Source organism: Coptis chinensis, chromosome 8, assembly GCF_015680905.1.
Source record: "Coptis chinensis isolate HL-2020 chromosome 8, ASM1568090v1, whole genome shotgun sequence".
Classification (NCBI taxonomy): Eukaryota; Viridiplantae; Streptophyta; class Magnoliopsida; order Ranunculales; family Ranunculaceae; genus Coptis; species Coptis chinensis.
In genome coordinates, this window is record NC_141463.1 from 27359089 (window position 1) to 27370749 (window position 11661).

Consider the following 11661-nt stretch of genomic DNA (forward strand, 5'->3'; position numbering starts at 1 on the left):
TGCTTTGGTGCACTCTCTGGCCAGTCCTTCGCCTTATACAATTAACATCATCGTAACAGTTGATTCATAACCACTACTAAACAGTTGGTGACTTCTAATAGATTGCATATGTTGAAGATATAAGCTTAACTCGAAAACATGTAAACCACAAAAGTGTTATGTAGGAGGTAAACTCATTCTCCTCTCTTAATGAGGCCTGAATGGTGGTATAGAAGCCTTGAAATCCTAATATGTACAAATACCCTAATACGTAAAAATGGAGGAAGAATAGTACGTAAGAAGATACTTTCTAGTAAGTGACCATGTCTCCCAAGATAGTTTCATCAACCCCTCTAAATGCCCAATACTTAACTACACTCTTTTTTATGTACTTAAAATTGAGGTGCAATTGCGGCTTTTTTCAAAGTTCGAACAGTCCTAGTAAACTTGAAGCGTATACATGTATATTTAGAAGTGAACACTAAAGACTAAACATATTGTACCTTTGAAATATTCCAAAAGAGAACCTTGTTAATCAAGCTACAAACTTTTCGTATACCATTTTGGAGGTATCGACTTGTTGAAACTAATCTCCTAACAAATAGGTTGCTCAATAGCTTATTTGCAAAACATCAAAGTTGTGCAAGGTCCTGAAAATACTTCATTGCATAAAACAAACTTGTAACAAAATCAACTTTTTTCCTTCAACTAAAAACTTAAGCAAGTAATTAAATGAAAACACACTTGAAACACTCTACCATTAAAATCATTCAATAACAAAGAGGTAACCTGTCATTATATCGTTACCAATAGATCTTTGAAATAGAAGATCACTCAATCATTGAAAAGAAGTAAGTTTCTTTAGCAACAGTTGACCTCATTCTCCTCTACAATGTTTAAAAGCTCCCATTGCATTGCATAGGTTGTAGTTTATTGAGTCAATGTAGCGTAGCTAGAAATTGCAGTCTATAATGCCAAAGGATCAGAGTCGCTAAGGCATCTTCATTGAGGTCAGAACTTATATGCTTCGTTTAGACCAACAAAAACTGTGGTTAGTGACTAATTAGCTAGCAGTCAAAATATCTCTCCCATAGAGTAGTTTGCATGTCGAAATCGACATGCTTTGTTAGATTGTTCGTCACCATAATTGCGGGACTTGAAGAGTTCATTTAGTGTGTCACTTGACTACAAAACAAATAATATTCATGTAACATACTGGTAAACACAAACTAACATTTGAACTCTGATTCTAAAATAAGGGAACAACAATATTATACATTTAAAACATTGGTAATAGTAAAACAAAAAACTCCCAAAAATCAATATTAACTAATATAATTGCCACTTTCTACACATAACAACGTCGCTTCTAAGAATCTCTCAGAAGAATCGAACAATATCTCAGAACAAAGTTTAACGATTATATTAACCAAAGTCAGTTGCAAGACTTTGAGTCTACATGCAACTGGAAAAATTGAAGAATTCCACGATTCATTTTTATTTGCCTATAGTAATTGTTGTCAAGGATGAATGAATTAAGAAGACCTTGGTCTAGATTAATTGAGTTATTGGTATTTCCATTTCTTGGACACCTTATTCTCAATGCTATGGCGAGAAGAGGATCCATGGTTGGACCAGATTTGCCTATGTTGTTGAAATTATAGAGTCAGTCTTGAACTAACGAACAATGTGTTACACCCACTATATGACCACCTTGAACACGAAAAAAATGGAAAAATTGCACAACAAATTAATATTGTTAAGTACATTGCATTCAAACAATGCGATCATTTATGCACTTTGCCAATAATTTGGTCTAAATGAATTTGATTTGGAATTTTTGAAGTGTTCCAAGATGGAGTACCAAGAAGCAAAACCATATCTATAAGACCAAGTCCCTTTTAGCAAATACTGCTAGGGATTGTGATAAAGACAAATTTACATAAACTAACTATCTATACGTAAACACAAATAATCAATTAACTAAATAAGTACTTAGATCAATATTCCTACTCTCAATTCATTATGCAATATATAAAAAGTAATGGATTCGTTCCACTCATAAACTATCAAGACATAAATAGAATTCAACTAATCAAACAAAAGGAACAATAATAAGAGTAATATGTGATGTCAAAACAAGAAATAAGATGTCAAAACAAGAAATATAATGATGATAAAAAAGGGTATAGAGAAGATTCAATCCACCATGCAATTCGATTGACCATTAGGTTGATTATCGAATTGCATATTGATCTCTAGTGAACACCAAGTCCTCTCGGATCAAGGCTTCACTAGCATGAGAGTTTAGCTCCACCACAAATCTCTTTGGTGGTGGCTCTAAACTCTAGTTCAACTCTTATGATCTTTATCTCTAAACAATCATAAGAATCAAACTTAAAATGCTAATACAAATCCACAACCACACTAATTACCAATCATCCTCACATGGCTTCATAAACCTCCTCTAATGGAGGTTTAGCTTTGTATCATAGGAATCAACTTAACTAAAGATTGAATAGAAGACATAATTTAAAGATACTTGAATTGAAAGTAACTAAAACTTTTATTAATAATTCTAATGGAGGCTACAAACTAAACTTATAAACTAAAATTAAAAAGGAGAGAGAGAGAGAGAGAGAGAGAGAGAGAGAGAGAGAGCCCTAATTTATTTTAAACTAAAGAGGGAGTAACCCTCTTGTTTTAGCCTTAACCCTCTTTATATAGGAGAGGGTTAGGTTACAATTTCGTGCATGGGCTTTTAAGCTAGGTTATAGACCCATAAATCAAGTCCATTACCCAATTGGTTAAATCCAAGACTTCTAATTCTAGTTGTGTTACTGTAGCATGCAATTTCACCAACTTATACTGCTCTAATAGAGTCAAGGTCTGGACCATTGGAAAGAGCTTTCTGAGCTGGTCATTTTGATATAAAATGGGCATAATTCTAAGTCCTGAGTCCAAATATATGACATGTTGAAGTTCTGTTGACTTTTCTTCAGCTCTCTAATCCGGTTTGACTTTCACTTAACAGTGTTGACTTGGGCTTTTTAAGAGGTTTTTCTCCATTAAACTTGGGCTTTCTTTATATAACTTCTCTAGTAATCACTTTAGCTCATTTTAGCGCCTAATTAGTAACGAATTGACATTTATTCAACTCCGAAGCCTGAAATACTCAAAAACACGTAATTAGTGATAAACTTATATTATTAATAACATAATTGACTAAATAGAAATTCTATTAAAGAGTTTAAACTAAAATTTTGGGCTCTTATTAAACCACCCCCAAATAGCATTTTGCTTGTCCTCAAGCAAATATGTGAAATTAAAATAAGTGGCAAAAAATGTATTTTTAACTAGTCTCGTTTTGCTGAGTGCGAATGCATTGACCATATGCAATAAGGCCTTAAACCACTAAGAATTTCCTAGTGGACGAGTTATAGCCTAGTGAGAGTTTTCTAGAGAAGGTACTCACAAACTTCATTTATACTACAACGACTAAGAAATAAAAGTAATTGTTCCCTAATTTTATCTCAGAATCTATACATCTCACTAGTGTTTAAACAAGGATGATCATTCTTAAACTAATACATGCATAATAATCAAATCATCTTAAGATAAACAATTATACAATGAACTATGATATGAAATACAATGGCAAGTCTGTTTCTGAAACTTTTGGGTAGCGTGCCTAAGTAGGTTCTCACAAGGAATGTGTCAAAACACATAACGCTCTGATTTTTCCACTCAAGTTTGCTAACTCCAGTGTGCAGTAGGCACACATTTCCTCACAATCTCAATGACAATCCAAGGAATCTGAGGTTGATCAAACACATCTACTACTTACTATCACACTAACCTATTCCTAATTGAGCTAGAGGTCTTTATTAGGTGATACTAGGCGTAGGTGTTGGTTAAAGAAGGAAGAAAATTGATATTTAAAAAGACAAGTCTGAGAAAATAGGGTCTTCATATTATGTAAATAGAGAAAACTTTGTTCTTTTGGTTCTACACTTTGTTTCCATCCTTAGCCTTTTTATTTTGGCTTTTTGACTCATTTTATTTTATATTTGGAGTTTTTATTTTATTTTTATTTTTATTTTATTTTTCTTTTCTTTGGATGGAAACTTCTTTTCTTTTTCTTTTATGAAGCAACTAACTAATTTTTATTTACACAATTTTTTCTCTTCTCTTTTCCTCACTCATCCTATTTCTCATACTTATTCAGATAGGTAGGCTGATTTTATTTTTTATTTTGTTTTATTGGGTAAAGGATTTGTGGTTTGTGAAAAGGAAAATGAAAGGCTTAATGGCTTAACTAACGGATAATAAATTTTATATAGGTGTGAATTTCTGGCTATATCGATCCAAAGAGGGCCTAAATTCTCGCTTATGATATGGTCTGGTGATCAAGCAAGTGGATGTGTGATTTCTCTACTCGGATTTGACTTCTCCCTTGTGTCATCACTCAGATATTTCACTCTTATGAGACTTTTAGGCTAGATGCTCATAGGATATGTATTAAGTACTCTAACCTAGGTCTCAGAAAAATACTGCCAAGTACAATAAAAAATGCTCATGCAAGATGTTCGTGAAAAAATGCAATGACTATTACCTACGTATTAATCTATGTTTCAAAAATTAAATCCTAATTCAAGTACTATGTGAGATTTCTAGACTAATATCATCATGGAGAAGGGAACAATACTATTATCACTAAGTGCCTAGTATAAACAATATTTATGATTTTTTATTTTTTATAAAAAAAAGTGCATAATTTACATCCTAAAAGTGCCTAATATTTGCAAATGTTTCCATCCCCACCCCTAAACAATCGAACACTTTGTCCTCAAAGTGTAAAGAGATAAGGAAATAATTTATCATAGAAACGTGGCAATAATTGGCAGTACTTGTAATAGAAATATTGTAAAAATGATATGATAACATGAAGCACAATTAAACTGTTACGTATTAACTAACACAAACTCTACTGGAGTAAACACGACAGGCAAAGGGTGGCAAAAAGATTTAAAATAAAATACCAAAATACGCCACCCCCAAACAAAATTGGAAAACTTTTTTTAAGTTTGAAAATGTTTGTTTGGCCTATACTCCAGAAAGGTGGTATGTTACAAAAAATTATATGGGTCTTTTTAAGTTAGATTCCCTAGACCTAATGTGATATATATGTATTATTAGCATGCAATTTACCATATATCAATAATCTAAAGAATTATGGATCTTTCCATAAATAATTAACACGGAATGCACCACCAAACATAATCAAGCACCAAGACTTTCTATATGCTAACTTAAATGGAATGAGAGCTTAGATTTGATGGACCTAGAACTTAATTGAAATGCGTGTACTATCTTCTTTTTTTGAATGAAAGGGGTGTCCAAGTGAATGATTGTGAAAAAAAATAATGGTTGTGGAAAATACTTAGAATGTGGATAAGTGTTAGAAAAAAAGGGTGGAAAGAATGATTGGATTTTATGAAGGATTAGCTCAAAGTGGATGGTGGTCGGTGGTACTCTAGGTAGTTTTGAGAGGGTGGATCATCACGGGGCTCTTAGAAACTCATAGAATTCCTCATCTAGCTTGGTCGCATCTACATAATTATAGTATTCATCCATCTTTGAAAAAGTCATCAATCTCGGCCCAAGGAGTCGAAATTATGATCTTTGTCTTCTTCCATAAGAGGGTATCTACTAGTGGGGGATGAAAGCGTCGGCCACACTAATGTAAGATACAAAACTCTCAATGGACTTCACTTCTCCTTCTACAGCAAACCTAGTTGTCCCTCGCTGAGTCTAAACATGTTAACCTCCACGTAAAAGCTTTCCAAAAGAAAGAGTCATTGAGCCATCTCGGCAATTCATTTGGGCATTGGCGGTTGCCAAGAAAGGATGCCCTAAGATGATGAGAATAGAATCATGACCGGTTTTACGTCGAAATAACGGTCAACCGGGTAGTAAAAATCCTGAATTTTAACGAGAATGTTTTCAACTACGCCTTTGGGATACTTAATAGAACAATTAGCTAACTGCAAAGTCATTTTGGTTGGTTGAAGTTTTGTTAGACCTAGTTGTTTATATAAATAAAAAAGGAGTAAGTTAACACTCTCCCCTAGGTCTAATAAAGCAGTTGTTATAAAGGTATCACCTATGGTGCATTGTACAGTAGGATGACCAGGGTCCTTGTACTTAACAATTCCGTTATGTTAAGATAAAGAAGGATATTGTTCAGTTAAGAAGGCTTCGTGAAGTATGTTGGTTTTCCTCTTCTTGGTGCACAACTCTTTTAGAAACTTAGCGTATCCAGGTAGACTTTTTATAGCATCTAGAAAAGGTAGGTTTATAGTCAGATTTTTAAACACTTCCCTAATCTCATCAAAATTATCATCTTTTTTAGACACAATTATACTCTGGGGATACAGTGGTTTATCTCTATATTTAGCATAAGGGTCAAAAGTATTATTAGTCTTTGCTTTGTCTTTAGCCGTTTTCCATCTAAGTGTCCATACTGGAACTTCTACAGTTGTAGGGTCTTTAGTTTCTATGACAGTATTCGATATGGTTTCATTTTCAGCACCTGTTTGTGAGTGATCTGCAGGCATAGTCACTTTGTTATCAACTACTCTCCCTCGAACGGCGGTACTAGTATTTGCTTATAGTCCCCCGGGGTTATATTACCATTATATTGAATAATCTTTTTATTCCGAAAGTGTTTGGTTTTAGTTTGGTTAGGAGACATGTCAATAACCTTTTGGCATAAAGACTGCATCATTTGCATCGTTTGTTGCATCATTTTAGAGTTTTGATCATGCTGATCTTTCATCAAGTTTAAGTTTTGTTGCATAATTTGATTTTGTTTTTTCAACAAGGTCACTACTACTTTGTTTGTAGATGGTTGGACTGGAATTAAGGCTTGTTGATAGGGCAGAGAATCGGGTCGGGTTTGTCCTAAATTTGACCCGACCCAAACCCGAATAGTTCAGGTTTGGGTCAATTTTTATATCTGTTTACTTATTCAGGTCGGGTCGGGTTCGAGTCTGTCGGGTTCGGGTCTGTTGGGTTAGGATATATTTTTTGGGTTTTTTTTGAGTTTTTAGTGTTATCCGATCGGGTTAGTTGGGTTCGGTCGGGTTTGGGTTGGGTTCGAATATTAAATTTCGGATATAATCGGGTTCGGATATTATGAAACTATTCGGATTCGGATTCGGATATAGCCATATCTGACCCGAACCCGACCCGATCCCTGCCCTACTTGTTGAGCGTTCATGTCTTGATGTTGATAGTTCTGGGTCATGGGCACTAAACCTCTATTCTGGTCACCTAAGTTTCCTTGTCCTTGATATTGAGTTAACTGGTTGAAGTGTGATGGTTGTGGTGGTGGTTGTGCATAGACAAGAAAAGAATAGAAGTCGGAATGCTCAAGACTAAAACAGACATTACAACGAAAGTAGATTTAATGTTCATGACGAGAGTGGGTTGTTGTTTAACGAGATGGCATCTACCTTTTAGTGAGGGCATCGATAAAGAGTTTTAAGCTCGGGATCATGTTTAACCTCAAAAAGAAGGAGTGGAGTGGGAAGAGTTGTTACCTCCCTAATTGTTGTTCCTCTTAGATTGATCTTCTAAAAATTTATAAGCCTCCAAGACTCCTTTACTAAGAAAACTACCCTCAGTCTTGATATCTAGAACCTCTTTATAATAATGTGAAAGCCCCTTGAAGAAAGCACGAACAAGCGTGTCTTTTGCAAGGTTATGATGTGGACATTCTATGAGAAGATCAGTGAAACGGTTCCAGGCCTCTAAAAAGGATTCATGAGGGTTCTGGTGGAAGAAATGAATCTTTTGAAGCATTTCATCGATCTTCAGTGGTGGGTAAAACTATTCCATGAACAATTGAACAAGATTAGCCCATGAATCCACAGAGTTTGGCGTTTAGGCAGTTAACCAAGATGCCACCTTGTCGGCTAGGGTGAAAGGAAACACCCTAATTTTAACTTGATCTGGACTTACGCTAGGATGATGGAATATAGTGAGAACTTGTTCTATCCTACGCATATGCTGGTAAGGCTTCTCGTGGTCTAAACCATGAAAAACCGGTAACAAGTTAAATATATTAGGGGGAATTCGAAAATCCCCAACTAGGTCTGCAAGAACAATGCATGACTTAGGGCCATCGTTTAGGGCTTTATAAAAATAAGAGAAAGGAGTCTCATGTTCTTTAACCATTAATGTAGGTGTAATGTGTGAAATTCTAGATAGGCGTGTGGTATTTATGTCTACGAAAAACAAACCTGATTATACTAGAATTAAACTTCTCTGATAGAAGAAACGATGAGTGAAAGAAGGAGTACATGAATGCCTCCTTACTACGTGTTTGAATAGCGTCTTGTATACACAATCTCAGTATATTCAAGAAGATAGAAACACTGAATAACTTGAACAAATGAAAGTTTGAACTAACCTGGGAAATCGGGTTTATTCATAAGAGGGCGCGGGAACGCTTGTAATTGGCCTATAAAGGGCGCGGGGCACGCTCTTGCTTGACTCGAAGTCCAGGCACTTAAGGGCAGGGCACGCTCAAGAATTGCCTATGGAGGGCGCGGGGCGTGCTCTTGCTTGACACAATGTCTAGGCGGTTGAGCGCGAGGCGCGCTTGGAAGTAGGCTATCTAGGGCACGGGAGCGCGCTCCAAAAAATTTGAAATTTTTTCAGTAGGTTTCTAAGATGTCCAGTAAGTAGCCTGTAAAATTTCAGAATAATCGGAGCTATGAAAGTCCTTCTACTGCCCTGCAAATTTTGTGAAACAGTTTTCGGCACAATACAAACAATCGAATGGTTAATCAATCAAAACAGAGCCAAAAATTGCCAAACTTTTACTGGAGACTTTTGACAGATCATGCGTATTCCTATAAAATGTTTAGAGCAATTGGAGTTCTACAAACCCTCCTTATCGGCTATTGATCCAAAAATTAAGTGTTGCAAAACTGCAGAAACACACTGGAAACAATATACTATTTAGGTGGTCAAAACAAATAAAAAACTCGTCAAATTTTTACTGCAAACTCCTAACTTATGATAGATACTCCTATAAAATTTTAGAATTTTTAGAACTGCCTAAGTAACCCTACTCGTCTGTTTTTCCAGAAACTTATGGTTTGGAAGCTGAAATGCAAAGATCAGAAAAGATGGTATTAGTTTGTTAGGTAAAATAATTTGGAAAAATCTGAAAATATTCCAGTAAATCAGTAACACCTTAAGAATTATTCCTAAAACATTTCAGAATTTTTCAAAATTTCCAAATACCTTTACCGTAGTACTCTTCACTGTGAATCCGTAGACACAAGGGAAGGCAGAAACGCTCTGAACAAGGCAAAATAGAGGGTGTGTGCCCCTGTGCTTAAAACAGTGAAAAATAATGAAAATATTAGAAAAAAGAAAGAAAAATGAAAAGGGTGGGTGGGTAGAGAACGGGGGATTGCCCCTTGGATTCAAGCAATTGAATTCTTGTCCTGAAAGAGTTTAAGATGGCAGCGGCGCATTTGATAAAGACAAATTTACGTAAACTAACTATCTATACGTAAATACGAATAATCAATTAACTAAATAAGTACTTAGATCAATATTCCTACTCTCAATTCATTATGCAATATATAAAGAGTACGGATTCGTTCCACTCATAAACTATCAAGGCATAAATAGAATTCAACTAACCAAACAAAAGGAACAATGATGAGAGTAATATGTGATGTGAAAATAGTAAATAAGATGTCAAAACAGTAGATATAATGATGATAAAAGGGTATAGAGAATATTCAATCCACCACGCAATTCGATTGACCATTAGGTTGATTATCGAATTGCATATTGATCCCTAGAGAACACCAAGTCCTCTCGGATCAAGGCTTCACTAGCATGAGAGTTTAGCTCCACCACAAATCTCTTTGGTGGTGGCTCTAAACTCTAGTTCAATTCTTATGATCTTTATCTCTAAGAAATCATAAGAATCAAATTTAAAACACTAATACAAATCCACAACCATACTAATTACCAATCATCCTCACATGGCTTCATAAACCTCCTCTAATGGAGGTTTAGCCTTGTATCATAGGAATCATCTTAACTAAAGATTGAATAGAAGACATAATTTAAAGATACTTGAATTGAAAGTAAACTAAAGCTTTTATTAATAATTCTAATGGAGGCTACAAACTAAACTTATAAACTAAAACTAAAAAGGAGAGAGAGAGAGAGAGAACCCTAATTTATTATAAACTAAAGAGGGAGTAGCCCTCTTGTTTTAGCCTTAACCCTCTTTATATAGGAGAAGGTTAGGTTACAATTTTGTGCATGGGCTTTTAGGTTATGTTATAGACCCATAAATCAAGTCCATAACCCAATTGGTTAAATCCAAGACTTCTAATTATGGTCGTGTTACTATAGGATGCATTTTCACCAACTTATACTGCTCTGATTGAGTCAAGGTCTGAACCATTGGAAAGAGCTTTCTGAGCCGGTCATTTTAATATAAAATAGGCCTAATTCTGAGGCATGAGTCCAAAGATATGATCTTTTGAAGTTCTGTTGACTTTTCTTCCGCTCTCTAATCCGGTTTGACCTTTACTTAACTATGTTGATATGGGCTTTTTCTCTATTAAACTTGGGCTTTCTTCATGGAACTTCTCTAGTAATCACTTTAGCTCCTTTTAGTGCCAAATTAATAACGAATTGGCATTTATTCAACTCCGAAGCCTGGAATACTCAAAAGCACGTAATTATTGATGAACCTATATTATTAATAACATAATTATCTAAATAGAAATACTATTAAAGAGTTTAAACTACAATTTTGGGCTCTTATCAGATTGAGACACCAATATTGAAGGGGATGGAAGGTCTACATTGTTAGCAAGAGAGACTAAACCATCCTTTCTCCCTGTTGGCACATTGTATCTTCTTTAATCCCCATCCCATCACATCGTCATTAAAACCCAAAAATGGAAATGTCTAAAGTCAGCAAAGTCAACAACTCAATCTAGACGTGTGATACATACCAAGGCAACATCATCTCTGGTCGCCAACACAATTATCGGCACATGAAACGACACCAGGGAAAGCTTTCTCTATGGCAGCCTTTGTTTGGTCAATGATATTATAACACCCCGCCTTTTCTTTTATTTTCCTATAATAATAATAATAATGAAAATAGATAAAACAGATATATGATAACTATCAGCTTAGGGATAAAAGTCCCGTAAGTAACTAGATAAGTGTTATCCTTGTTTTTCGGTGAGGTTTTTAAAACTAATAAAAAAATGGTGTTTTCTCACGTAGAGTTTCTGGGGGAAAAACACATTGAGAGTATTATACATAAAAAAAAGGGTTTTATTGAAAAAGAAAAGGATGAGTTTTATTCTGAGACCTAGCTGATAGTTGGAGCGTAATACGGGTGAGTAGAGAATACCTCACTTCAATTGAACATGAAAGTTCTTACTCTTATTACTCTTAAAGCATGTTTTGGGTTTACCGACAAAGATATAATGATATCCGTTTTCTGCTTTACTGCTTATGTTAAGATTTTGTGTTTACTCACTTTGTATGTATGTGAGGAATTTGGAGAATACCTATTGTGTTCACATGATAAATTTTACATTTAAATTTATATGG

The 11661-nt window shown here is 34.9% G+C and overlaps 1 long non-coding RNA gene and 1 other non-coding gene across 2 annotated transcripts; one reads left to right on the forward strand and one right to left on the reverse strand.

Annotated features, from left to right (window-relative positions):
- Positions 1-2628: 2628 nt before the first annotated feature.
- On the reverse strand, positions 2629-10944 carry LOC147480865 (uncharacterized). Its single transcript, XR_015205037.1, has 2 exons — positions 8459-10944; positions 2629-3145 (listed from the first exon to the last, which is right to left on the reverse strand). It is a non-coding gene; the product is annotated as an uncharacterized LOC147480865 (long non-coding RNA).
- On the forward strand, positions 7745-7848 carry LOC147480866 (small nucleolar RNA R71). The gene has a single exon (XR_015207129.1). It is a non-coding gene; the product is annotated as a small nucleolar RNA R71 (small nucleolar RNA).
- Positions 10945-11661: the final 717 nt, after the last annotated feature.